This window comes from Podarcis vaucheri, assembly GCF_965113315.1.
Source record: "Podarcis vaucheri genome assembly, chromosome: 6".
NCBI lineage: Eukaryota > Metazoa > Chordata > Lepidosauria > Squamata > Lacertidae > Podarcis > Podarcis vaucheri.
In genome coordinates, this window is record NC_138764.1 from 27,877,134 (window position 1) to 27,904,774 (window position 27,641).

Genomic DNA, 27,641 nt, shown 5'->3' on the forward strand with positions numbered 1-27,641 from the left:
TGATGAAAATAGGGATGTCCTATTCCATCACCACCACCACCATCATCGTTTTATTATTTATACCCCGCCCATCTGACTGGGTTGCTCCAGGCACTCTGGGTGGCTTCCAACATACATAAAACATAATAAAACATCAAACATTAAAAAAAAAAACTTCCCTTCAGATGTTTTCTAAAAGTTGTATAGTTACTTGTTTCCTTGGCTTGGGGATCACATAACTCCATACCCTCCAACATTTCTCTGATGAAAATAGGGGTGTCCTAAGGAAAAGGGAGATATTCCAGGATCAAATCAGAAACAAGGACGGCTTCTGTAAATCCAGGACTGTCCCTGGAAAATAGAGACACTTGCGGGGTCTGCAAACCATAAATGTGATTGCTGCATCATTCAAGAGTAAGGGATTATTCACTATGACCCCCAAAGCATTTGAATGATTTTTCATTGAGAAGATTGAGGCTGTTTTATGCTAACACATGACAATGAGCCACTGGTCAAGGGGGGGGGGGGTTAAAACAAATCACTTGGTCAGGTGATCAGAGTTCTACATATTGTGAGCAGAATCAATATGCAGCTACAAAATGGTTGCTAATTGTTGGCAACTGTCACAAGATCAGCAGCATTTTATCAAGCTGGGGGATTTCAAACTGTCTACCTTCTGGGAATCCTCTCCACATTTACCTGTATAAAATATCTGAGACGTCTGGAGCCTGTGCTAAAGTTCCTAGCCAGTTCGTTGGTCAAGTCTATTGGATCATCATCACCACCCACAACAACTAACAGTGTGATCATGATTATGTTGAATCAGAACAGAAGTAAATTCAGTAGAACCAACTCCCACTAACAGGATTACAGCCTAAGAGCAATTGCACCCTCTTCTCTGGACTACGGGGACATCAGTAATGAAGAGCAAGCTGTCTTTTCAGGAAGCTTCCTGGCATCACTGATCTTCTCATTGAGGAACCAATGATAGGCTTCCAAGGAATCTCAGAGAGCTTTAAAGTCACTGTGATGTATTAATGCCAGGATGATGTGTCCTCTCCCTCTTCTACTGCAACAGCCTAAGTAGTGAAGTGATAACAGACTCAAACTTGCCCCAAATATGGACCTTATGGACCACTGTCTGGTTCAGTGTTCCAGCTTTTTTTGAATGCAGCAGGAGTGATGCAGCTGTTGAAAACTCATAGAAAGAACACATCTGGATTTTTTTTAAACCTAGAGAGAGAACATCACAAAGAATTTGTAGCAGATTCCATCATGCACAGAAAAAGCTGTAGGGAACTCTGAGATGGATGGGGAAAGAGCCATCCACCTAGCTGGCTGATCAATGTGAAATGCTGATCAAAAAAACCTGAAAACTATAAAACAGAAGAAACTTGCATACATCACACATGTGCTGCAATCTCTGGCAAGGAAAAGCAAAACAGATAAAACAATCTCAGAACAAAGAGAAACTGCAAGAATGCAGAACGGCTCTTCTTGCTTCAAGAAATGTTATGCTGACCATACTGTTTAGAATAAGCCCACCATATTCTGTATATTCTGCTTTGGAATAGATATTCAAAGGTTCCATCTTAAATGGGTTTGGCTTGCTCACTGCGTATTTTACTTGTGTATACTATATCACCTTTCCCTTGCGCCCAAGAGTCCAGATTGCAGAGTTAACCAATAAGGATTAGTTCTATTTATACACGGATGTAAGCAAACATCTGCCCAATTCTATCTGGTTATTTTAATTTTCTTCCCCCCTGCCCTGCAACAAAGATGACCATCTGTTCTGTCATCAGCACTGATCTCGCTCTAGAAGCGAAATCAAAAGATCACCTGCCTAGCCACACATTGTTCTCCCTTAAGCGCAAGCAAAACTTTAGTGGCATTCATCTATAGCTGTGAGTGCTGACCTGAAAGACAAAAATGTTTAGCTGGTCACAGAGCAGCCAGAGGTGCAGCTGGAGATGGGGGGGGGGGACAATTAAAATGTTTTACATGTATTCTAAATTAGAAGGTGTGGGGAGGAGGAAGTACTCTGTCAAACGTTCATTCCACTCCATGAACAACAACACGTTCATGTAAAAATGAATAGTAATACAAATAAGAATACACTTCTTTTATGTAAAGTAAATGTGACAATTTCAACATGTACATAAGCAGCTGGTCATATGTTAACATTGGTTCTGGACTCTACCATTTCAGACTAAGAGGTGGGGATGACATGGTAGAATTCTCTCTCTGAAAACATACATAGAAAACCAGATATCAGGAAATAGGTGTCTGAGCTAGTTTTCTTCCTGAAGAGTTTTTTCCCTCTCACGAAGGAGCATTGAAAGAAATGATCCTTTCAAAGTCATCTGAGGTGCTAGAGTCCTAGAAGACATTTGCTACGCAATAATGCTGATAATCTGCTAATTTTCTAGAAAACGTGGTGATGGGACTCACCGTGAACGCCTCCCTCATTCTCTTATAATGGCAATGGCGCCCACCTGAGAGATGCTGGAACTGAGTTCCTGTGAGTCCCAACTGAAAAAAGCCCTGCTGATAACGCTGCTTTCATAGATCAGGACCGGGACCAAAACCTTTAACTATGTTGGTGAGCTTAAGAATGTAGTTTTTGATTCAATTCGAAAACTACAATATGATGGATTGAGGAAATATAAATGTAAATGTATGGGGGATGGGGAAGAAATGGTGTTTGCTTTGGTACATCTGTATTGTAATGTAATATGTGAAAACAAATAAATAAATTGTTAAAAAAAAAATGTATTTTTGGTGGGCTGGTTCACACATGCGCATTCATTGAGTGAGGTGTCACGCAATGACCAGATATGTGGCTTTGCTATCGCAGGAAGCGTTTATTTTTAGCACCTACTGTCATCTCCTCTACAATATGAGATGAGAGATCTCTCCTCGCTTGATCAATTAACACTGAATAACTCTTAGCCATATGTGTGAACTGCCTCCATTTAAAAAGTATTCTCTCTGTGTATGCATTTCTGTGCGGCAAAAATGATAATTGCCAGTAAGCTGTAGATCTCTGCATAAGTGCCAACATATTTAACATTTTTGTTGTTGTTGTTGTTGTTGTTATATTATTATTATTTACAAAGCACCATTCAAGGATTACCCAGCCCTCTCTCTGCAGATGGAGAATGGGCTAGTGGCTGTTAATCTCAGTTCCCTCTATCTCACATCTCCCTCTGCTGCAACCACGTGGAATGGCTGCTGACAGGTGAGTTATTGGCACAATGCAGCAGCAAAACCCTCCTGTGCAGTTTCATATTTTCTAATATGCTGGCATAGTCACTGCCACACGTTTTTCCAAGGTAGATTTTATTTATATATTTTTAAATTTCTCTTCCACCATTTCTCCAGTACAAGGGCAACTTACAACAATATAAATATCCAAGAACATCACAGAGAACAATAAAATGCATTAAATTTAAGGTTCTCACAAGAGTTTAGAACAGTGGCTCTCAAACTTTTTTCTCTGGGCCACACTTTCAGAATAAAAATTTGCTCACACTGCACCAATTTTTTAATTGATAAGAAATGTATTGGAAAACAAAGAGAAGCAACTCCTAGTCGTGCTTGATTTATAACATAGAACACGACTACTTTATAACATGATCATGAGACATCCAGAAAATGTAAAACCATGCAGCTTCTGTACATAATAACATGAATCATTCCCAAAAAATAAAATTGATTGTCCTTGAATCTTCCTTTTTTTAAAAAAAAATAATAATCATTTTTTCAATACAAACAACAACAAAAAAACCATATACAACAAAAACCACAATAACACTAATAACACAATTTAACACTTCAGATTTGAGTACTGATATACCTATACTTACACCTTTTTAACAATATTTCCCCACCTCTCCTCCCCCTACTTCCCACCACTGTCCGCCTTATCGCTTAAGTATTCCTTCCAGATTTCTTCATATTTATCCATTCTTAATTTGCATCGATATGCAGTTCATTCATAGGTAACTAGTCTGTCCATATTGTCAATCCATGTGCTCAATGGGATCTTTTTGCGGCTCTTCCAATTCATCAATACAAGTTTTTTTGCTTCTAATATGGCACGATACATCCATTTTTTTGGACCCCTTGTAATGTCCCACGTTTCCAGTATATAATTTAGAATTAAATTCAAATCCCCTAAATAACAATTTCTTTTTATTACTCTTGCTATATATATCCTCACCTCACACCAAAATGATGTTATCATTGGGCAGTTAATCATCATATGTACTAAGTTCGCATTTTTACTTCCACATCTACAGCAGTTGTCTGCTTTGTTATTTTTTCTGGTAAAGTTTTGCCACACTTCCTGCCACACTTGTCTTCCCTGCTTCTGATTTGATCCTGGAATGTCCCTATTTCCCCCACTAGTGCCTCTGCTAAACTTGGAGAGGAAGGTGAGTTGATGTTTCTCCTGTGCAGTGGCAGTTGTAATGGAGCATTCTGTTGCTTCTCCATGGCTGCTGCTGCCAGCATCCTCCGTTGGGCAGCTCGTAGCAGCTGCTAGAGAGTGGGCAAGGAGGAAGAGAGGTTGCTACTGTTGCGGCCCAGCCTCGCACAATGTGCCAGCTCTGAGGCAGGCACACCCTGAGTGGGAAGAAAGGGGGAGCGGAGTGGAGTGCATTGAGTTTTGATTTTTTGAATAAAAAAATGGAATTAAGGGGTTTTCTCAGGATGGTGGTGTGTGTGTTGTGTTCCATTAGTGTAGTACTGGTGGCCCACCCCTTCTTCTGAAAAGAAATACTCTGGGGAGGTACAAAAAATGGGGACCAAGGAGGGTCACTTGTAGAGAAGTGAGAAATGTCCCTCTTTTCATCTGAGGAATGTTGGAGGGTATCCTAGTACTGACCCTGTATTATTTGCCAATTCTCTTAAGGCCCTGGTATTTATATTTCATTTGTCACAAGGAGATTTGTGTTCTGCTACATTTTTCTTTGGAACAGAAACCCAAGGAACTATTTATTATGTCAAGTAATCCATTCCCTGTTCAAGTCGGTGACTGAACTCCCATTGACTTGAATCCATCTCGGTTGCAAGCACCCTCACTTTTGTCTTCCTAAAGAGTTTGGCTCCGTGTGCCTATATTTAGTTTGTGTCACACCGTCAGAGATCTTCTGTCTGGAAGAGACTGCCTGGGCTATCCAGACTGTTCTGTTATTACAAGCTTATCATTTCTTCTAATCTCTTAAGTGTCTTATTTTGTCATCCTGAGAACATTGTGGTTGGCACCTCTGTAACCTTCCTCCTTTGACAAACTAGTCTAGTGGGTAATATGCCTTAAAAACAGGATTTTTCCACTTCTGGCGTTCAAGTTAAATTTGCAGTGGTTATATTACACTTCATTAATCTTAAACCCCCTTATCGCTTCCTTGTTACTCTTCGTATTTGAGCAAATGTGTATATTGTGCAAAAACATTTATCACAGCCATCCAGCAGGCAGGAGACTGGATGTAAGGGTGGGTTAAATTAAGTGTTCTTTCTCAGGAAGAATGGGCCATTGTTTTGGTTCTATCTTCTTGCTTTTGGAACTGGATCAATTGAAGGGCAACTCTCGTGTCAGCAGGGGGAAAGAGTTCTAGCTCCAGTAACATAATTTAAGAGTATTGCAGTAATAATTATAATCTGGGCTTTTTTTTTCAGATGGAACTCTCTGGAACTCAGTTCCGGCACCTCTCAGGTGAGCGTCATTGCCATTCTGTGAGACCGAGGGAGGTGTTCATGGTGAGTTCCAGCACCTCTTTTTATATAAAAATGACACTGATTATAATCTTGTTCTGTAAGGTAAAGGGACCCCTGATCATTAGGTCCAGTCGTGACCGACTCTGGGATTGCGGTGCTCATCTCACTTTATTGGCCGAGGGAGCCGATGTACAGTTTCCGGGTCATATGGCCAGCATGACTAAGCCGCTTCTGGCGAACCAGAGCAGCGCACGGAAATGGTGTTTACCTTCCTGCCGGAGCGGTGCCTATTTATCTACTTGCACTTTGACGTGCTTTCAAACTGCTAGGTGGGCAGGAGCAGCGGGAGCTCACCCCGTCACAGGGATTCGAACCGCTAACCTTTTGATCGGCAAGTCCTAGGCTCTGTGGTTTAACCCACAGCCCCACCTGCGTCCCATCTTGTTCTGTAGAGGCAAACAAATCGGTTTCTACCTCACCATTTGTTACATGGCACAACACCAAAAGAGGGACATATCCCCATGACTCTTAGCAACCATTGCAGCAGCATTGACACCTAAAGGCTGTGGCGAGGACAAGCTAACATCACCCTATGCTTCCATTAGTCACGACTGGAGCTGGGAGAAGTGGGAGCAACAAACAGTGCAGCTACCTGGATGAGAAGCCCTGCTTCCTAAATCCATAGGGGCTGGTCCATTAGAATAAATGGAGCCCTGTCCCACCAACCCCAGTCTGTCCTCAGCCAACCCTCCACCTGTAATTGCCTTCTTGCTGACATCCAGCCCAGGGGGTGGCCCTGCCTATCAGCTTCCCCTTCCTTTGTCTTAGTTCTAGTAACAGGTAGGTAGCCGTGTTGGTCTGCCATGGTCGAAACAAAATTAAAAAATTCCTTCCAGTAGTACCTTAGAGACCAACTAAGTTTGTTCTTAGGGACGCGGGTGGAGCTGTGGGTAAAACCTCAGCGCCTAGGACTTGCCGATCGCATCGGGGTGCACTCCCCGCAGTGGGGTGCACTCCCATTGCTCGGTCCCAGCGCCTGCCAACCTAGCAGTTTGAAAGCACCCCCGGGTGCAAGTACCGTATTTTTCACTCTATAACATGCACCAAACCATAACACGCACGTAGTTTTTAGAGGAGGAAAACAAGAAAAAAAAATATTCTAAACGAAATAGTGGATATATGATTTTTGTGGTTCATGCTGGGGCCACAGAATGTGATCTGACAGTGAGTTTGGAGTAGCCCAATGCAAAAATCCTGAGGATCCATGTGGATCCATGCTTTGTAACCACGGAGGAGGGAAGGAAGGGGAACCATGGATCCTCTGCTCACGACTGCAGCAGATCCCCCCCCCCGCCACCCGCAGGCATTTGCTCCATAACACGCACAGACATTTCCCCTTACTTTCTAGGAGGAAAAAAGTGAGTGTTATGGTGCAAAAAATACGGTACATAAATAGGGACCGCTTACTAGTGGGAAGGTAAACAGCGTTTCTGTGTGCGGCTCTGGCTCGCCAGAGCAGCTTCGTCATGCTGGCCATGTGACCCGGAAGTGTCTGCGGACAGCGCTGGCTCCCGGCCTCTAGAGTAAGATGAGCGCACAACCCTAGAGTCTGTCAAGACTGGCCTGTACGGGCAGGGGTACCTTTACCTTTTACCTAAGTTTGTTCTTGGTATGAGCTTTTGTGTGCATGCACACTTCTTCAGATACACGTCTTAGTGTTACCCCTTGTAGAATTCAGCAGGGAGGAGGATATGGGTAAGAGTGAGCATTAGATAGATGGTTCTGGCCCCTCCTTGTGTTGTCTGCTTTTCACCCCACCAGACCCAAATGGGCACCAGCCACCATTGCTGCCCATGAATGAAAACGCCAAGTGTTGCACACGCCTGATGGAAAGAATAACCCTAGAGCACTGCTGTAAAGAATAACCCTAGAGCAGTGGTTCTCAACCTTGGGTCCCCAGATGTTTTTGGCCTACAACTCCCATGATCCCTAGCTCACAGGACCAGTGGTCAGGGATGATAGGAGTTGTAGGCCAAAAACATCTGGGGACTCAAGGTTGAGAAAGGCTGCCCTAGAGGGTGCCTTACCTTTATGGTAAATTCTAACCTTGGGGTTGGAACAAGGAGAATCCATGCCTCTATTGAAGGAGGGGTTAGCCCCTTCATTGGGAGTGGCATGAAGGATGTGCTGTACAGTTATCACAAAGCAGGGATGCACTGCTGGCTATGCTCCTACATGTGAACACTCATGCATTGGTGTGGAGTAGACATCTCGACTGCATCGGACTAGGCATGAGCAGCTGCTTCTATGCAGCCAGCAGTCGTGGTCAACTGGCTTCACCCCAGCATTGGCCACCACGCTCTTGGCCCCACCCCCTGGGGACCCATGCGGAAGTCTGAACTGCCTGCTACTAAGAACAGCCTCAAGGAGACCAATCATATTCCTTGGGCAATATGTGTGGGCTAAATCCACAGCAAAGTACAGTGGTGCCTCGCAAGACGAAAAGAATCCGTTCTGTGATTCTCTTCGTCTAACCGTTTTTTCGTCTTGCGAAGCAAGCCCATTGACGGATTAGCGCTTTTAGCGGCTTTTAGCGGCTTATCTGCTGATCGGATCAGCTGATAAGCGGCTTAGCGGCTTAGAAAAGGGGGGGAGGGGAAAAAACCAGCAGGAACTCGCAAGACATTGTCGTCTTGCGAAGCAAGCCCATAGGAAATTCGCTTTGCGAAGCACCTCCAAAACAGAAAACTCTTTCGTCTAGCGAGTTTTCCTTCTTGCGAGGCATTCGTCTTGTGGGGCACCACTGTACTGTACTCTTTGCTGTTAACATGTGCAACCTGAGGAGATGGAGACTGGCTCTCTTGAGCAGCTTCTTCTTGTGAAAAGATTTCTTTATTTTTAGAGGCCTGAAGAAGGGACCAGACCCCAGAATCATTCTAGTGTGCATGTGAACACACTAACAAAATGTTCAAAAGGCATCCCTGACAACTCCCCCAATGGCAAAATAGGGACAGAGGGGTTTTGTTTACAAGAGACAAGGAGAAAGGAGAAAGGTAAATAGGAATAGCTGTGTATTTATTTTACAATTGGATTTTTATTGGTGCAGGTATCTGGGGAGCACCTATATTTTTAAGTGCCAGATTCTTTCCTTTTTTCAGATCTGAATTTTGGTAGTGTGTATTGCAGCATGATAAGATTTGCCGGGTATGGAATGGAATTGAAATAGATAGCTTGGGCTCTTGAGCCTCATTGAAATGCTCAGCAAACTGTTGGCGAGGAAGTGCTTTGCACCACAGTTTATAACAACTTCAGAAGATTTGTGGTTGTGCTCTGATTGCATCCCATTATACTTAATATAACCTTCAGAATTACTTTTTACCATTACTCTGGACAATTTTAGGTGCAGAGAAAAGTGGCTCGTTCAGATACAGTATGCTAATATTATATATCTCCGCATTTGAGATATTCAAACAAGCCATTTCACATATAAAGTGAAAATTGCAGCAAGTATTTATTAAATATCAAGGCTTAGTTTACGGGATGCTCAAGTTGGGACAATTTCGCTGAAGAAGATGTGCAAGGAAATAGAAGGATGCCTTAATAAAGGGATGTTGAAATGGCAGTAGAGTTAGTCAAGCTACAGTCATCGGGCCCCTTATCTAATAATACCTTTGACCTGTGGAGAAAAGGAAAATGAAGGATTAGCCAACACCCTTCTTAGACTTCATCTATGCTTAAAAACAGAGGCCTTCACTGTGGATGTACAGTCGTACCTCGGGTTAAGTACTTAATTCGTTCTGGAAGTCTCTTCTTAACCTGAAACTGTTCTTAACCTGAAGCACCACTTTAGCTAATGGGGCCTCCTGCTGCTGCTGCTGCGCCATCGCTGCACGATTTCTGTTCTCATCCTGATGCAAAGTTCTTAACCCGAGGTACTATTTCTGGGTTAGCGGAGTCTGTAACCTGAAGCGTATGTAACCTGAAGCATATGTAACCCAAGGTACCACTGTACCGTTACATGCCACCCCAATCTCCACATGGTGAGAGGCTACAGGGGTGTCTGCATTTAGGATTAGGTTTCCTTGGAGAGACTGTGGTGTCTTCAGGATATATGGTTTTATTTCCACAAGTATACAGCTTGAATGTAAGATGGAATGGCTCACCGTGTTAACACCCCACAAATCTTGCTTCTCGATTGAGGGGAGCCCTGACCTCTAGGGCAGAGAAACCATGTCCCCCGTGTCTCCAGCTTCCATGCTGCTTCCAATTTCGCTCACATGCAGCTCTGGCTGTTGTCCTATCTACTAGATCAGCAGTTCTCAACCTGTGGGTCCCCAGATGTTGTTGGACTACAACTCCCATCATCCTTGAGCTCTGGCCTTGCTAGCTAGGGGTGACGGGAGCTGTAGTTCAACAACATCTGGGGACCCACAGGTTGAGAAAGCCTGTACTAGATGGAAAAGCAGCAGTAGCTGCCACCACATACCGTTTTACTTGCTTGGACACTCAGCATGGGGTGGCAGGAGAAGACAGGGGGCAGCAGATGATGTGGCATGCTTGCTGGCCTGTCCTGCCCTGACAGTGCAGGGCCCATAGAGGCAGGAATGGGCTTTGGTACTATGGCACCCTGAGCGAGGACAAAGTTTGGCAACCCTCCCAATTTGGAGTAGGTACCCTTATAAATATAGGCTTTTAAATTATTGTTATTTTGTACCCCCTCAGCTCCTGTTCAGGGAAGCCTCCCGCAACGCTCTAAATCTGTTATGTACTGAGTTGAATGCAGCAGTCTGATTGGTCATAGAACAATAGGATCCAAAATGCAGCAGGATGATTGGTCCTAGAACAATAGGTTTCGGAATGCAGCAGTTTGATTGGTCCTAGAACAATGCAGCAGTATGATTGGTCCACAGAGCCACCCAATCCAGCTCCAGATGGAAGTGAATCCACAACCTGATTGGCCTACAGGAGAATCCTGGAATTAGCCAATCACGTGCAGCCCATTGTGTAAATAATGTATACAAAGCAGATACTGTTGGGGAACTTCCATTCCTCCTCACCACTATGAGCTGAATAAAGAGCATGAAATCCACTCTCGACTCAGAGTATATTTCAAAATCCTGCACTGCTTAGAGTGGGTGGGGGCACCTGAGCAGAGGTCCAGTTCCTCACATTTTGAGAGTTCTGGGTGTGTCTTGCCTGAGGGTCTCCTGGAGCTGGTATTGCAATGGAAAGAGGATTCAATTGAAAGGAGTTCTTTCCAGTCCTCTCATGAGCATAAGCGGAGTATGTAACAACATTCTTATTTTAGTTCTGGGTTTGCTTGTTTTTCAGTGCGTATGAAGGATGAAATTTCCTAACATACTCAAAATTCCCTGTTGACATAAACCAACAGGAGATACAATCATGCTATTATCTAGCTGTTGGCCATACTAAAAATGAAATGCTGTTTCCATTAGCTTACCTGTTCTATATTCAAATGGTCCAGATTCAATCCTTGGTGTGTCCAGGTAGGTCTGGGAGGAACCCTTACCTAAAACTCTCCTATGACAGGTGGATCAATAGTTTGATTTAGTAAATGGCAGCTGCCACCTCTGTACCGACTTACTTTCCAATGTTGCTTCTTTGGAGCTATATTATTTATTATTGTATTGTTCATTATTGTATTATTAGGTAATCTTCTATCTATCAGTCCTAGAGAGCTCATAAAGAAGTAGTAAGGGGAGAGGGGAAGCTTTTTCTTCCACCTCTATCCTGCAAGTATATTTTGTACATAATCACATGATTTCCATTTGTGAAGGAAAAATAATTCTTCCAATCTTGGTAAAGCGTCCTGAAACGCAATACCTCAAACAAAAATTGCTTTGGCAGTCTCGTACTCTGCATCCAAATCTCCCGTTCCTGTTCTCTTGAAGGGAAAACAGGTGAAAATAATTCTCAGAAACTTAGATATAGGTGACACCTGTAAAATTAAATAAGAAGATTAATGGCTCTATTTCTTCAGGCTGTTGGGAAACCAGCCAGGGAAGCAGAACATTCATCCCTATGTGGTGCCATTGTCCTCATACTACCTGAATATTGGCTGAAGCCCAACAGGGTAATTTTAAATAGCACGGATCTAGTGCCTCCATTTGCTTCAGAAGTTTCTCTAGTAGTTAGGAGTGCTTCTTGAAAATTCCAGTAATTGGTTTTGACAAAGACTTATGGCTTATATAATCCTCCTGCAAATAATATTATTGCTGGAGCATAGAAATACAATTCTCCTCTCGTTGAAGCTAAGCAATTACAAAGAATGTGATAAATTTTTAGAGTGGGAGAGTTGTCCTTTAAAAAGAGGAAGAAAAAGAAATAGCAGTGGTGAAATATCTGCAGTGTGGGGTCAGCCTGTGTGAATGCTCCATTTAGACCAGTATTCCGCACGGAAATACAGCACCTATTAATTATAATTTTGATGGCATCAATGAAGGGGTGAATGAATGCAGAGTGCAGTTAATTCCAGAGCATAGCAGCAGCTTTGCTAGAAAATCTTGTAAAGTCTGGTTCAGGCTAATCAAGAGTTGGCACAGGATAGCCATGATTGGATCATAGAATCATAGAATCATAGAGTTGGAAGAGACCACAAGGGCCATCGAGTCCAACCCCCTGCCAAGCAGGAAACACCATCAGAGCACTCCTGACATATGGTTGTCAAGCCTCTGCTTAAAGACCTCCAAAGTAGGAGACTCCACCACACTCCTTGGCAGCAAATTCCACTGTCAAACAGCTCTTAGTGTCAGGAAGTTCTTCCTAATGTTTAGGTGGAATCTTCTTTCTTGTAGTTTGGATCCATTGCTCCGTGTCCGCTTCTCTGGAGCAGCAGAAAACAACCTTTCTCCCTCCTCTATGTGACATCCTTTTATATATTTGAACATGGCTATCATATCACCCCTTAACCTCCTCTTCTCCAGGCTAAACATGCCCAGCTCCCTTAGCCGTTCCTCATAAGGCATCGTTTCCAGGCCTTTGACCATTTTGGTTGCCCTCCTCTGGACACGTTCCAGTTTGTCAGTGTCCTTCTTGAACTGTGGTGCCCAGAACTGGACACAGTACTCCAGGTGAGGTCTGACCAGAGCAGAATACAGTGGCACTATTACTTCCCTTGATCTAGATGCTCACTTCACACCGTCTACTTTTACTAAGAATAGCTCCTGGATCAAGGTCATGAGGTAGAGGGAAGTCTTCCCAGCTTCCACATGCTCTGATTCATATATATACAGTGGTACCTCTGGTTGCAAATGGGATCCATTCCGGAGGCCTGTTTGCAACATGAGCAGAATGCAACCCGCATCTGCGTGTGTGGGGGTCGCAATTCGCCGCTTCTGCACATGCACGTGACGTCATTTTGCGCGTCTGTCCATGCGCTAGCGGCGAAACCCGGAAGTAACCTTTTCTGGTACTTCCGGGTCACCAAGGGACACAACCTGAAAACGCTCAACCTGAAGCAAACGTAACATGAGGTATGACTGTATTGGAATTTTTTAAAAAATAAAATAAATATTGGCCCAATTTATTTGGTCCTGCTAAATTTGCATGATTGTTTCCTCAAGCCTCCCATGACACTGTGTGCAGCTGAAGTTCCTTTCTCTCTAACAAAGAGCTGGCAGTTCCCTTTGCAGTTGCAGCTATTTGCAAATCTTACCTGGGGATCTCTGCAGGTTCCTGCTTCCATCAAGTGATCCAGAAGGGAATTGCCTCTATTCTACTATTTGAGCTCTATCTTATCATGTATCATGTATTGGCCTTTTTATGTCAGCTATTTGTCAACAATAGTATTTATTTATTCTCTCTTATCAGCTACCTAATTGCTCTGCCGTGCTGTCTGTCTGTCACTCTTTTGTCACTGTCACCAGGGTGCCTTGTTTTGTCTTGTCAGCTATCAAGAAGGGAACTCAAGGATCACTTGTAGATAGGTGGGAAGGGAAGCTGTGCCTTGAATTCAGCAAGATTAAAACTCTGTGGCTGAGCTAGACAGAAGGGGAAGATGTCTGGAAGATTTTGGAGATACCATGTATGGGACTCCTGCAGATGTGGGTGCTTTTTTCCCCATGTTTAAGAAAAGTTTAAGGAAAAAAGTTTAAGACTCGAGAATATACCCTACACAAATCTAGAGTGGAGTCCATAACATAGCTGTCAACTTTTCCCTTTTCCTAAAAATTATGATAGATGTAAACTGCTAAAGATGAGGTAAAATGAAAATCAGATAGGGGGGACTTGGGGAAGCCCACCTAACAATGTTTAGAAAAAATAAGGATAAGACAAGAATTTGTTTGTATTGTTTGTTTTTCTGTTTGTGTTGTTTAGTTATGTTATAAAATGAATTTAAAAATTGGGGGGGGGCTTTTCCCTTTCCTTGCGAGTGATACGGAAGGGGGGGCATGTCTTCTTCACCTCCTTCTTCGCTACAATATATCCATTTATTTCCAATTGTCAATGTCAAAAGGGACTAAAATCTATAAAATTCATAGAAAATCAACGTACCAATTTGCTCAATTTCTCTAGGACCCCATGACACCTCCCCTGTCCTCCATAACCCCTCAAGCAAGGTGTCAAGACCCTAATCCGGTCAAATCGCTCTGCCAAGCCCTTCCTCCGGGCGATGCCAGGTGACAGACTATGCATACATGGACCATTGTCTTCTCAGGATGTGCTTATCTGCGCATATCTCCAGCTCTGCATATTCCCCCCTCCCTCCTCCATATGTTAATCCGGTGTAACCCAACCTATTCCTAATGTATTCGTGATGTAATCTGTGTAACCCAACCTCTCCTTAATGTATTCATGATGTAACTGGGATGTATTTTGCACTGTATTCTGGGATATGGAGGGAAATTTCAAAAGTTCATGTCACCCCTTTCTCGCTGTTCAATCTCGCCTTGAACCTGTTGCGCAATAAACTTGGATCTTCTGCAGTTTGCTCCTGTCTCCGGCTGAGCTCATTTTCCTCCGCAGGGACCCGCGGACCTAGTCTGACGAGCTGGGTGGCAGAGCAGTCTTGCACCCAGATTTTACCGTAACACGAGGAATCATATTCGGAATTAGGGAATTTCCCTTAAAAAAAGGAAAACGTTGACAGCTATGGTCCATAAGATGATTGGGTGGCATCTTGTATGTCTCCTTCTGGTAACTCCTGCAGGCAAGCTTATGCCAGATGTATTGCTCTGCTTTCCTTTGGACCACATCAGAGAAGCCAAGAGGAGGGTCTTGACATCTGTGCAGCCCAGGACCTCCATACACACTGTCCAGGCATCCTCCCCAGGGAAGTCACTTCAGTGCTGCTAACGCTGTGGTTTGGCTTCACCCCCGGAGGAGCACTCTATTGTATCTTGAGACAGACATGTGCCTATAACAAAGTTTATTGCTACTGATAGGGAGTGATCATTCCCAGAAATTGGGAAACTTAGGCAGAGAATGGCTGTGGGAATGTGGTTTGGCATGTGATCTAATTTTACTTCTGAAAGTAAGCAGGTTTAGCCCTGTAAACTGCCAGGTTGGGGGAACCACCTGGAACACATGTAAATTGTTACTGGCACTCTGGCTGTGTCCACACTCTTACACTGAATTCCAAGTGCTGGGTTTTTCATCCCAAGTTCATGTGGCATTATCCAAAATGCATATGTTTCTGTACTTTGTTACAGAATGCATGGTTTCTCAAACCAGCTTCACACCAGTTGGTTCCTGGTGTGTACACAAACGGAAATGATTGAAGCCATGTTGATGTGAACAACTGACAGTGGGAGAGCTATGAAACACATGGAGGAGTGGGGAGACAACTGAGCTACAGTCTTCAGAGTGGTTTGGCAATCAATCCCTTTTCTCAGGACACCCTGGTAATTGTAGCTGCATGAGGGGAAGTCCCGTTCTGTTCTCAATGAGCACGGGACGACTTTGACCAGTGGTACTGTGGCTCATATATTGCAGCAAAATACTGGGCAAGGTTTTGCCCAGAATCCTCTCTCTGTGATGGGCTCATGGGAAAAAGCTATCCCATGAGCCCTTGCTGCAGAGAGGACGGGGAAGCCTATATAAGGCTGCTTCTCCTGGTGCTCACAGCCATTTTGATTTGAGAGTTTCCTGCCTGCCCACTGTCGGGTTAGAACCTTCACTGAGCAGTTTTGGGTCGCTGGTTGACAGAGCCGGAAATGTATTTTTCTCTCTCAACCTGATTGGCACTTGGTTGGGGTGTTTTTTGCCTTTCTGTCAGTGAAATTACGGCCTTCCTTTGTTAGGCGGAAGAACATGGTTTGTATGAGAGCAGAAATGGCATTGGTCAGGATCAACATAATATGAGGGAGCCCATAAGGAGTCTGAGGGGAGGAATGACCATGGCAAACCCAAGCGTGGGTTCGGAATCTGCCTGTTTGGAATCTGTACCCTGGTCACGGGTGGCGCTGTGGGACGCGGGTGGCGCTGTGGGTAAAACCACAGCGCCTAGGACTTGCCGATCGTCAGGTCGGCTGTTCGAATCCCCGCGGCAGGGTGCATTCCCGTTGCTCGGTCCCAGTGCCTGCCAACCTAGGAGTTCAAAAGCACCCCCGGGTGCAAGTAGATAAATAGGGACCGCTTACTAGCAGGAAGGTAAACGGCGTTTCCGTGTGCTGCGCTGGCTCGCCAGATGCAGTTTGTCACGCTGGCCACGTGACCCGGAAGTGTCCTCGGACAGCGCTGGCCCCCGGCCTCTTAAGCGAGATGGGCGTGCAACCCCAGAGTCGGACACGACTGGCCTGTATGGGCAGGGGTACCTTTACCTTTACCTTACCCTGGTCATCCAGTGAGGCCTTGCTTGGTTGGCTTGTACCACGGTAAGGTTCAACACTAGCCGGCTCCCATGGCACTGGTTTGGAGTGGCCCAAACCCAGCAGATCCATTCCATCAACATGGGGCTTGTGGAATGATGAACTGATCCTGGGACCCAATGCCATGCCAACCCTTGTCCTGCCTGCTGCTGCCAACAAAGATTTGGCCTGGTTTTATTCCGTCACTATTGTACAGCCTGATTATTTTGCTGCACTCGTGGGTCACATAATGCGCCTGCCTGAGCAATAGAGGTCTCCTAACAACTCTGAGCAGCCCTAACAAAATACAGGATTCTTTGGGGAAGCCATGACTGCTTAAAGTGGTGTGATACTGCTTTAAATATATTGTGGGACCTTACTCTATTTTTGTAATCCTATGCCAAAACTTACTGTCTTGTTGCTAATTTTCCCTCTAAGAAAACGACTTTTGCCATGGCAGACTGTGAATTTTGTTGAATCACCTGGTGTGTATTCCTTGACTGTACACATAGAATCATAAAAGGTAAAGGTAAAGGGATCCCTGACCATTAGGTCCAGTCATGACCGACTCTGGGGTTGTGGCGCTCATCTCGTTTTCTTGGCCAAGTGAGCTGGCGTACAGCTTCCGGGTCATGTGGCCAGCATGTCTAAGCTGCTTCTGGCGAAGCAGAGCAGTGCACGGAAACGCCATTTACCTTCCCGCCAGAGCGGTACCTATTTATCTACTTGCACTTTGACGTGCTTTCAAACTGATGGGTTGGCAGGAGCAGGGATCGAGCAACGGGAGCTCACCCCACCACGGGGATTCGAACTGCCGACCTTCTGATCAGCAAGTCCTAGGCTCTGTGGTTTAACCCACAGCGCCACCCGCATCCCTCCATAGAATCATAGAATTGTAGAATTGAAAGGGACCCTGAGGGTCATTTGTCAAACCCCTTGCAATGCAGGAATACTGCCCACAGCTATCCCTGTGTGAGTGGGTCAAACAAACCAACCTTGTGGTTAACAGCCAAACTCACTGACCCATTGCAGAACCTGAGGCTATGTGTAGGTAGGCAAGGACACATGGTAACAGCTGAACAGGCAAAACACCTGCAAATTTCAAGGATCTATGAATTTCAATAAGATTAGTGAAATTTCTCAGGAGGGTTGCTTTCTCAAAAGAAATAACGGTTACTCTGAATTTCCCAGTTGTCTGGGGAACTGGGAACACAAAGCAATGTTTTTGCCCATGGAAAAGGCGCATAGGTGCCTCAGAACAACACACTCACTACCAGTAGAGTGATAGGCTAGTCTATGAATCTTGAACTATTTAATAAATAATCCAGTTTGTTTATTTCACTGCTTATACTTAAATGAAGGATAGCAAGCCATTTCTACGATGCACCATTGGTTTCAATATCAGCTGTGTTAGGGCAGGGGAACCACACAATTACCTTCCTTTGCCACATAGGAGAGGGTTATTAATCTGGTCAGTTTAATGATTCTTCTGTCTCGCATTGGTTGTAATGTATTATAGCTCTTGAAATTCAATGTGTAAATTAGAGTACAATCTAAACAGCTGAAACCCAATCGATGGATTCACTGTAGGCAGCCGGCAGTGAGCGGTATTGTTCTTTAACTCAAGCCATAATTATCTGAATGTCAGAGATCTCTTAATCTTGGGCTTACCTTGCTCGTGTCAGGGTATGATGCTTGTTTACCACTGGAGTTCCTTGCCCCCAAACCATTCAAAGCTGTTGCAAGGAATTGTTTTACACACACACACACTGTAGAAATATTGCAAAGATTAATATTCTAAACTGAAATTACTGTAGTGTGGCAATATTTTCCCAAGGATATGAGCTGCCTATTTTTAAAGAAAAGAGACAAGGCTTTTAATAGCAAACAACTGAGGCTTGCTCACACTTTGCAGTGAACACAGGTTCAAAATATCTCTATACATTTACAAGTGTTTATGTGAAAGAGTATATCCTTCTTGATTTGTACAGTTCAGCTGTTGTGTACATAGGTACACAAACTGTGCACACATTTAGCATGTAGTGGTGTTTGCACACTATTTTGTACCTGCATGCTAATTGTCTGTACCTGTGTTCAGCTGCTTGACCATCATCCTTGCCACTTTTCAAAGCGGACATAGATGTGGACCAAAGTGTTGTTTACTGGCCAGTCTGGCATCAGTCCAAACCCTCAAACATTTCTCCAATGAAAATAGGGACATTCCATTCCATAATGATAATTTTACTATTTATACCCCACACATCTTACTGGGTTGCCCCAGCCACTCTGGGCAGCTTCCAACATATATTAAAAACATCATAAACAATTAAACATTTTTTTAAAAAAAAAACAAACTTCCCTATACAGGTTTACCTTCACATGGCTTGGGGGTCAGATAACTCCATACCCTCCAACATTTCTCCAATGAAAATAGGGACATCCTAAGGAAAAGCGGGACATTCTGGGAATAAATCAGAAACTGGGACGGCTTCTCTAAATCAGGGGTGTCCCTGGGAAATAGGGACACTTGGGGTGTCTGTCAGTCTGGCACCTGCTACAGCCATCCCCTAATTCACACCATACATTTCAAGAACTATGGTACCACTTTAAACAGTCATGGCTTCTCCCAAAGAATTCTGGAAACTATAGGATGCTGAGAGTTGTTAGGAGGCTGCTATTAGTCTCCCAGAGATACAGTTTCCAGAGTTCCCTGTGAAGAGAGATAGATTGTTAAACTACTCTGGGAACTTCTGCTTTTGTGAAACAAGCTTCCCAGGTAGATAGAATCGTACATTATAGATATAGATATAGATAGAAGGGACCCTGAAAAGGTTACCTAGGTCAGCCCCCTGCCAATGCAAGAAATCTACTTCTGCAGCTTCCTTGATAGGTGGCCATCCAGACTTCACTTAAAAACCCTCCTTGATATGCTCTGCTTAAAAAACTCTAACAAGGAGAGTCTTACAATCTATCACATATGAATTTCTTCCCCCAGCCCCTTGTATTTTGAGCCCATTGGTTGCAATGATGTTGTCTATTGGTTTGAAATGTGCATTGTTTAGAGACTTACTTATTTTTTGTGTGTATCTAAGTATAGAAGCTGTCCGCATGTGTCCACACCCCAGAAACAGCTTAGGGTCTCACACCCTTGAAGACAGGCTCCCAGTGGATTGAGCAGATGAAATCAGTTGTGGGGCCAAGGGTCAAGAAGGTGGCTACTGCTCATGCTTCAAAGGGAAGTGTGGGGCAGATAGGGCTCATCCACTTGGGAGAGTAGCCTATCTAGGAGAAGGAAACTCTGACTCTAAACCTCCACTGCCTTGTGTGGGATAGCTTCAGGAGAAGAAAAGGCTAAGGAGTAAAGCCTACACAAATCCAAAGTGGAATCCCTAAGCCAGTTGGATGGCCACCTTGTCCACATCCTTCTGGCAATTCCTGCAGCCAAGCTGGTGCCAAATGTATTGCTCTGCTTTCCTTTGGACCATCACCAGCGAGGTCCGGAGCAGAGGCAGGGGACCTTATCATCTGGGCAAGCCAGGACCTCCACACACACTGCCCAGGCTTGCACCCCAGGGAAGTCGCTTTGGTGCTGTTACGCAGCTGCTTGGCTTCACCCCCCCCCCCCCGGAGGTGCACTCCATTGTCTCTTCAGACAGATGGATGCCCACAAGAAACGAATAAACTTTTGTTCAGGGAGATTAGTCGCCTCTGGCTATTTCATTCATTCTGATTTGTTTGTGAGGAGTTCAGAGGATATTGCATCAACACAAGGGTTATCATACACTTTTCGGTGCATTTTCCCACCGTTTTCCTTATCGCCCAAAGTCTTGGGAAAGTGGTTTTGTTGTGCAAGCAAGACCTCCCAATCACCCATAATTGTGCAACTTGAGACTACTGCTATGTGATTGAATCCTCCCACTGGAAAACAGGCAGTCTGGAAGCTTTCACTGTTAAACTTGTGGTTTACTGATAAAACCCTTTGATCCTTTTCACATGTACTGCTGTCAACCCAGGTGTCCCCCAGTTTCCTCCCCAGCTGTTGACAATGCTAACTTTTAGATGGTTTATTATGAAGACTTTAAAAGCCTTGTGCTTATTTATTTATTTTGGATGATTGAGCTTTCCTTTTTATCTAATCACAGTCTGGTTTTAATTGAAGTCCGGCTGCCTGTGCTGATTGAAAAGTACAGTGGTACCTCGGGTTAAGAACTTAATTCATTCTGGAGGTCCATTCTTAACCTGAAACTGTTTTTAACCTGAGGTACCAGCTAATGGGGCCTCCCGCCACCGCCATGCGATTTCTGTTCTCATCCTGAAGCAAAGTTCGTAACCCAAGGTACTATTTCTGGGTTAGTGAAGTCTGTAACCTGAAGCGTCTGTAACCTGAAGCATCTATAACCTGAGGTACCACTGAAAATAAACTGAACCATTTTAGAATGTTTGGGTAGCAGAGTTGGTCCAAGACATTTTGGAAGCAGAGGCAAACCACGCAATGACATCCCATTCTGGTGAAAGTGATGGTGTGGAAGAAATTTTGCTTTGTCTGGTGGGGGAGGGGGATGCAATACCAGACTTCTAAAAACAACTCCAATACACACCACTCTGGAGCCTTCCTCTGCCAGAAAAAGAATCACACAAAAATAACTTGACCTGACTAGGACATCAAACACTTAACGGGTGCTAAATTGCCCCCATCATGCCTGTTCAAAGCACATAGTTACCGTATTTTTCTCTCTATAACACACAGATTTTTTCTCCTAAAAAGGAAGGGGAAATGTCTGTGCGTGTTATTGAGCGAATGTGTGGTCCCTGGAGCCGACTAGGGCAAGCGCAGGAACAAAAATTAGGCAAAAATCAAATCGCGTGTCGGAGAAGGGAAACCTGAAAAGAGGAAGTTGCTGCTTTCCTGCATTCTGCCTCAGGGTCTTACTGCCCTCCCTGCTCTGTTTCGTTGCTGTGTTTGCTCAAACGGAACAAAGAGCAGGCAAATCCCCTCCCCTCCAGGCAAGCAGAGGGGAAAGCAGAGCGTCCTTCCTTCTAATTCCTCTCCCTGCTCCTCGCAGGCAGCCAGAAAACATGCAGGTGGGAGAGAGGAGAGAGAGAGAGGGCTGGCTTGGGTGGGTGGGTGGACTTTTGCCTTTCTTTCCTCCCTCCTGTTAAATCCCTTTCCTGCATTCTTATGCTCCTTGTCCCTTCTGTGTTTTTCCTTCCCTCCCCACTTAAAATGTAGTTACAAAGCATGGATCCACATGGATCCTCAGGATCTTTGCATTGGGTCACCCCAAATTCACCATCAGATCACATAGCATGTCCATGGCTACAGCCTGCACCAAAAAAATCACGCACCCACTGTTGCTTGGGGCCACAATGGTGCAAAAACATGGTTACAAAGCATGAATCCACAGGGATTCTCAGGATTTCTGCATTGGGTCACCCCAAATTCACCATCAGATCACATGTCTGTGGCCACAGCATGAAGCACAAAAATGATACATCCACTGTTTCATTCAGAATTCCCCCCCCCCCCTGTTTTCCTCCTCTAAAAACGATGTGCGTGTTACGGTCAGGTGCGTGTTATGGAGCGAAAAATACGGTACTCACTTACTCTGGCTGTGGAATACATTAAACCAGGGAAAACAAATATTTTTGGTCATTTCGACAGAACTGAGCACACACACACAAACCAAGGGCACACATACAAACTGCAGCCAGAACCACAACAATAAGAAGTGCTTTGGGATCAGAGGTGAGGCCTGCATCCCAATTCTATCCATGTCTATACATACCCCAAGACAGGTTTTGACCTTATGCACTTTTATACCTGGAACCACATTTCAGAGTAATTAGCTGGGCTTACTTCTGAGTAAAGGCAGTTTTATAAAAAACGAACAAACCATCCAACTATAAATCCAGAAAACACTACACCCCCAGTTGCAAGCAGCTGGATTATTTCTGAGTAAATGCAGGGTTTTTTTCACAAGCATCAAAACACCTGTACCTCTCAGTGTGGTGAAAAGTACCTCCTTGGTTGAGCAGTGAGCACAAGAGAAATGAAAGCCCGGGAATAAAGAACCAATCAGAAGAGCCATGAGGCAGTGGCGAACCAATCAGGAGAGCCGAAAGCCAGGAGAGCACTGAAGAAGATGTGGCTTGGTCTTTTGGCTGCTTCTGGTCCAGCTGCCGCTGAAGGCAGAGAAGGGTAGGCCACAGACCTAGGCACTGATGCCATTTTGGAGGTGATGACAACAGCTGCTTCAGTGCCAGAAGGAACTGGTGAAGCAGTCACCTTGGCCTCCCAAATTGGCTCCAAGGCCACATGCTTCAGAAGCGGCAGGCATCTTTGGCAATGCAGCAGCAACCAGTAGGCACTGTGGCAGAATCTGCTGTTCCTGGATCCCACCAAGATTCTGCCACCTGAGGCAACTGCTTCAGACTGCCTAATGGTAACGCTGGCCCTGTTTAGTAGTTCCCAGATAAAACCCTTTATTATACCTAATTTTTAAAGCACTCACTCTCTCTCTCTGAGTGTGTATTACACACATACACATCCTGGGCTGTTCACGTAAATTCTAACAACAACAACAAACAAAAAAACCTCAATACAAGGGGTCCAAACAAAAATGAACAAAACACAGCAGCAAGAAAATGCCTCAGTTTTAAAACCCAGAAGAGTCAAATATATTTGCCTAACAACGTTGGCATCCAGGCAGCCTTCTCTGGGGAGGGAATTCCCCAGATGGGGCTGTACCACTGAGACGCCTTTCTCTCTGGTCACCACCCATCTTACCTCAGATGGCAGGGGATAAAGGAGAACTTCCAAAGGCAGATTGGTATGGAATTGGCAGAAATGACTGGCAGAATCCGACACCAGGGAGAAGAGTTGGTGAAAGAAGACTGGAAGAAATTTAAAGACTATTTGCAGAAACACTGTAAAATTAATGAATGTTAAAGGGATGTTGGACTGAAAATAAGCGGTATTGGTAAAAAGATTAGTAGGAATATGTACCGTAAATACGGATTGATAATGGTTGGAAATACATGGTTATAAATAGGTTAAGATATTAAGTAAATGATAGAGGGTAAGGATTTGCTGAATTAAATATTTGAACTGGAATACAAAAAGGGGGGGTGTGAGGAGGTCAGGAAACAAGTAAATGAAATATAAGATAAGAAAATATTGATTCTTTTTTTGTTTTTTAACTTTCTTTTTACTTTTTATGTATTTTGTTCTTGTACTTTTGTATCTCTTTTTCTTTTAGTATTGTTATTCTGTTCCATTTTTTATTCTTAATTCTGTAACTTTTTATTGTTTGTAAAACTCTAATAAATATTAAAAAAAAACCAAAACAAAGGCACATTGGTATGGGAGTAGGTCAGTCTTGTAAATAAGGCCGCCAAAATGACTAGCCTATAACTTCTTTTTAACAATCCCAGTTAGGAGCTGGCAGAGGAAGGACATGAGCCACATTTCTGTGCTCAATCTCCTGCACGGAACCTGATTCACTCACCTGCACGCAGTTTTTGGTCGCCTTTGTCTACCAGGCTAGAGCTTAAATTCACAGCTGGAGTAGGCATTCTTTCCCTATTTGTAAGTACTGTAAATTGTTGGCTCCAGGTTCTCTCTTTAGTCAAAAGAGAAAAATGCACACAACTATAATCGCAACTGGCAAAATCTGCAATGCTGGCAGCAGTCAGTGACAACAGCTGCAAAGCCAATGATATTTGCTTCTAAATCATGTTCTCTCTTTCCTTTCATTTGCAGCCCTGTTTTCTGTGGGGAAAGGGACTGTTCCGTCCTAGATTCCAGTTCATTCAAGCAACGGGCTACTCTTTTTTCTACCTTGGCTCAATTAAAGCACCTTATTGCAGCATTTATTTGGGAAGCAAACCATGCAGTTTTATTTACAGCACAATTAAACACCGGTACAATTACCAAAGTGGGGGAAGAAAGCTTATCATTGATACTAAATTATTCCTAATAGACTTTGTTAGTCAGTAAATTGTTGTTAAGTGGGTATAACACTTCATTCCAATTGCCACGATATGCAGATGTTCTCCATCTTTAATGCCTGGACTGCACCAATAAAACAACCTGGGATAGGGGGGAGGGCAGGGAGCAACCAAATGAGTGATTCCCCCAAGTGTTTCAAAGTTGAGCAGAACTACATTTAGTCCGAGGGACGCAGGTGGCACTGTAGGTTAAACCACAGAGCCTAGGACTTGCCGATCAGGTCGGTGGTTCGAATACCCGCGACGGGGTGAGCTCCCGTTGCTCGGTCCCTGCTCCTGCCAACCTAGCAGTTCAAAAGCACGTCAAAATGCAAGTAGATAAATAGGTACCGGTCTGGCAGGAAGGTAAATGGTGTTTCCGTGCCCTGCTCTGGTTCGCCAGAAGAGGCTTAGTCATGCTGGCCACATGACCCGGAAGCTTGTACGCCGGCTCCCTTGGCCAATAAAGCAAGATGAGTGCCGCAACCCCAGAGTCAGCCACAACTGGACGTAATGGTCAGGGGTCCCTTTACCTTTACACTTAGTCCCTGATATGTTTGTACCCTGTTTCACTCCCATCCAGCCATCCTACTCTTTATTTCCTTATGTTTGTGCTCTCCTGTTCCTCCATTCTTTCTTTAGGTTAGGCACTTATGTTATACAGGTGGCATGTATGCCTATTACACCAGAAATTAAATAGGCATAGTAATCAAAGATTATGCCAATGGGAGGTTGTCTCATTCTGTCTCATCTTCATCTTTGGATGGACTATCCTATGCCTGTTTCCCATGATGCCTCAGTAATTTTCGGAATAGAGAATCCACATAGGAACCACGATGTATCACACTAGCACGTCTCAGTAGTAGTTGTAAGGCTAAGGTGGCGTGGGAACCATTTATGCCATCTTGCTTTCCTGTTGCTCAGCAACATGCAGAACTCTCTGGAGTGGGTTGTCAGTGGGGTAGGAGAGCCAGCAGGACTAGGACTGTCTGCGCTCACATTGCACTCAACTCTCGGCCTCTAACCCTGTCCTGGAAGGCCCTCCTTCTCCTGACCCTTCTTGATTACTCAACCCCCTTTGTATCTAGCACCTCCCTTCTCCAGGCTGCTCCTCGGTGTCTCACCACCAGGATCTGGGACCTAAGTCACCATCGTTGGATCCCTCTCTTGGGGGCTCCTGGGCAGAGGGCTCCCACCACTCTTCCTTATCCAGCCAATTCCTGACATCAATGCAAGAAGGCCTTGGGGCAATGGAACAACACTGCAGGTTACAACCATTAATTCTGGTTCTATGAATGCAGTTATTGTAAATTCCTTCTAAACTCCTTAGAAATACAAATCTGAGTTGGATGTTCCAAATTTGCATTGATTCCTGTTTTAGGTATAAATCAGTGGAAATTCTGTGAATCCAAGCAAGCTATCTTAACTGGGGCAGAAATTTGGGTAAGACTCTTCCCACCCCATCTCCATTCTCTGAGCAAGACTCTCCCCATTTAGTTGACAACTCAGTGAAAAGGAGCTAACTTGAAAGGGGGACATTTTGGTACAATGCTGCCATGACATCACTATTCCTTTTACCAACACTTAAGGTTTCCTTCGTGGAGCGCTTCAATCTCTAAAACATTCTACAAGCCCAGCGTATAGTTATCATTGCCAGTAATGGATGTATACAGTACTCACCATCTGGGTGGTATAAATCAAGGCATTCTCTCACACCTACACTCGAAATTAATTATCATATCATTGATCTTCCTTCTGTTCCGGACCAGTTCTCCCAAATGCCTCCATATGTTATATGGCACAAAACAAACCAAGCTTGAACAACATCTTAATATCTCCAGGATACTGATTAATCTGGGTTATGGCATCTATAAAATTTGCTCCCACCAACGCAACCACTACAATTGCACACATTTTTCACGTGAAGTTCTTTATTTAAGGACCACTACCTTCTCACATTTCAAATCCTGCTTTCTCCATACTAAGCTTATTCCCAGTCCCATCTGCTCCTTATCTTGTCTCTTTTTAAAAAATTTAAAAAATTATTTTATCCACTCGCATATGTTGCACCAAGGTGGGGAAAATAACAGGAGAAAATAAAACGAACCAAAAACGACGACGCTGTTAGGATTCTTACTGCAGGATGCAAGAATGAAGCTTTCAAGACACAGGGTGTCTTTGCAGGGCTGACCCCAAGGCAAGGTGAAGTGACTGCCTCAGGTGGCAGAATCTACAAGGGCAGCAGATTCGGCTTTCAAGGAGTGCACTGCAGTAGCAGGCAATACATTCCTTGGAGGCTGGATTTGCTGCCTCCTCAGTAGCCCCCTACCCCATGTTTTTGTCCCCTCAAAGAATTCTGAGCACTGTAGTTCACACACCCCCCCCCAAGAGTTACAATTCCCAGAAACCCTTAACAGTGCCCAGAATTCTTTGAGTGGACAAGAGCAGTGCTTTTTTTCTTTAAAAATGTTTAGGGGTACTGTCATTTTCCTACTCATATTGACAATGAGTCCAGACTCAGATTCACAAAATGTTTAGGGGTATGTGTACCTCTGTGTCCCCCCAGAAAAAAGCATGCTTCAAATGTGCTTGAGAATTATAGGGTGTACACAGCCAAAGTGGTTCTACAATGCTGGGTCAAAATTGGCACAAACGATCAAGATTTTGACTATTATGAGGAGTTGACTAGTATGATGTACATCCACAAAAACATGAAATATAAAAAGAATGAACATCTGTGGCGATGAATCAGTACTGGGCACTTGGCACAATGAGGAAAACGTACTCTACACATCCTGTTTTGTTCCAGGAAATGTTCCAGTTACAAAGGTTTATTTTTTAAAAAAATATATTAATGTGATGATTATTCAGTTGTATGGTGAAGTCTTTGGTCATTAGTACAGGCACAGAAACATTTATATTAAGATCCAAAGCTAGCATGTCAATTATTAACCTCTAACATTGCTGGGTAGCCTTCGATTTCTCGAAAGCGTTAGGAAAAAATCTCACTCACATAGTGAAGGCATCAGATGCTGTTGTTGTTTTAAATCAAAACCACAGAATTTCAGAACCCTGGTGATCATCTAGCCCAACCCACTGCAAAGCAGGAATATGCACCTGGGATCAAACCTGCAACCTTGG

At 44.1% G+C, this 27,641-nt stretch overlaps 2 long non-coding RNA genes across 2 annotated transcripts in view; one reads left to right on the top strand and one right to left on the bottom strand.

The window, feature by feature from the left end:
- Positions 1-24,386, top strand: part of LOC309535210 — a 170,613-nt gene extending 146,227 nt beyond the window's left edge. Inside the window, exons 3-4 of the long non-coding RNA XR_014221118.1 lie at positions 5,665-5,745; positions 24,274-24,386. This is a non-coding gene — a long non-coding RNA (uncharacterized lncRNA). The remainder of the gene's footprint in view (positions 1-5,664; positions 5,746-24,273) is intronic.
- Positions 150-27,635, bottom strand: LOC309535198. Its single transcript, XR_014221101.1, has 3 exons — positions 27,454-27,635; positions 1,822-1,898; positions 150-260 (listed from the first exon to the last, which is right to left on the bottom strand). It is a non-coding gene; the product is annotated as an uncharacterized lncRNA (long non-coding RNA).
- Positions 27,636-27,641: the final 6 nt, after the last annotated feature.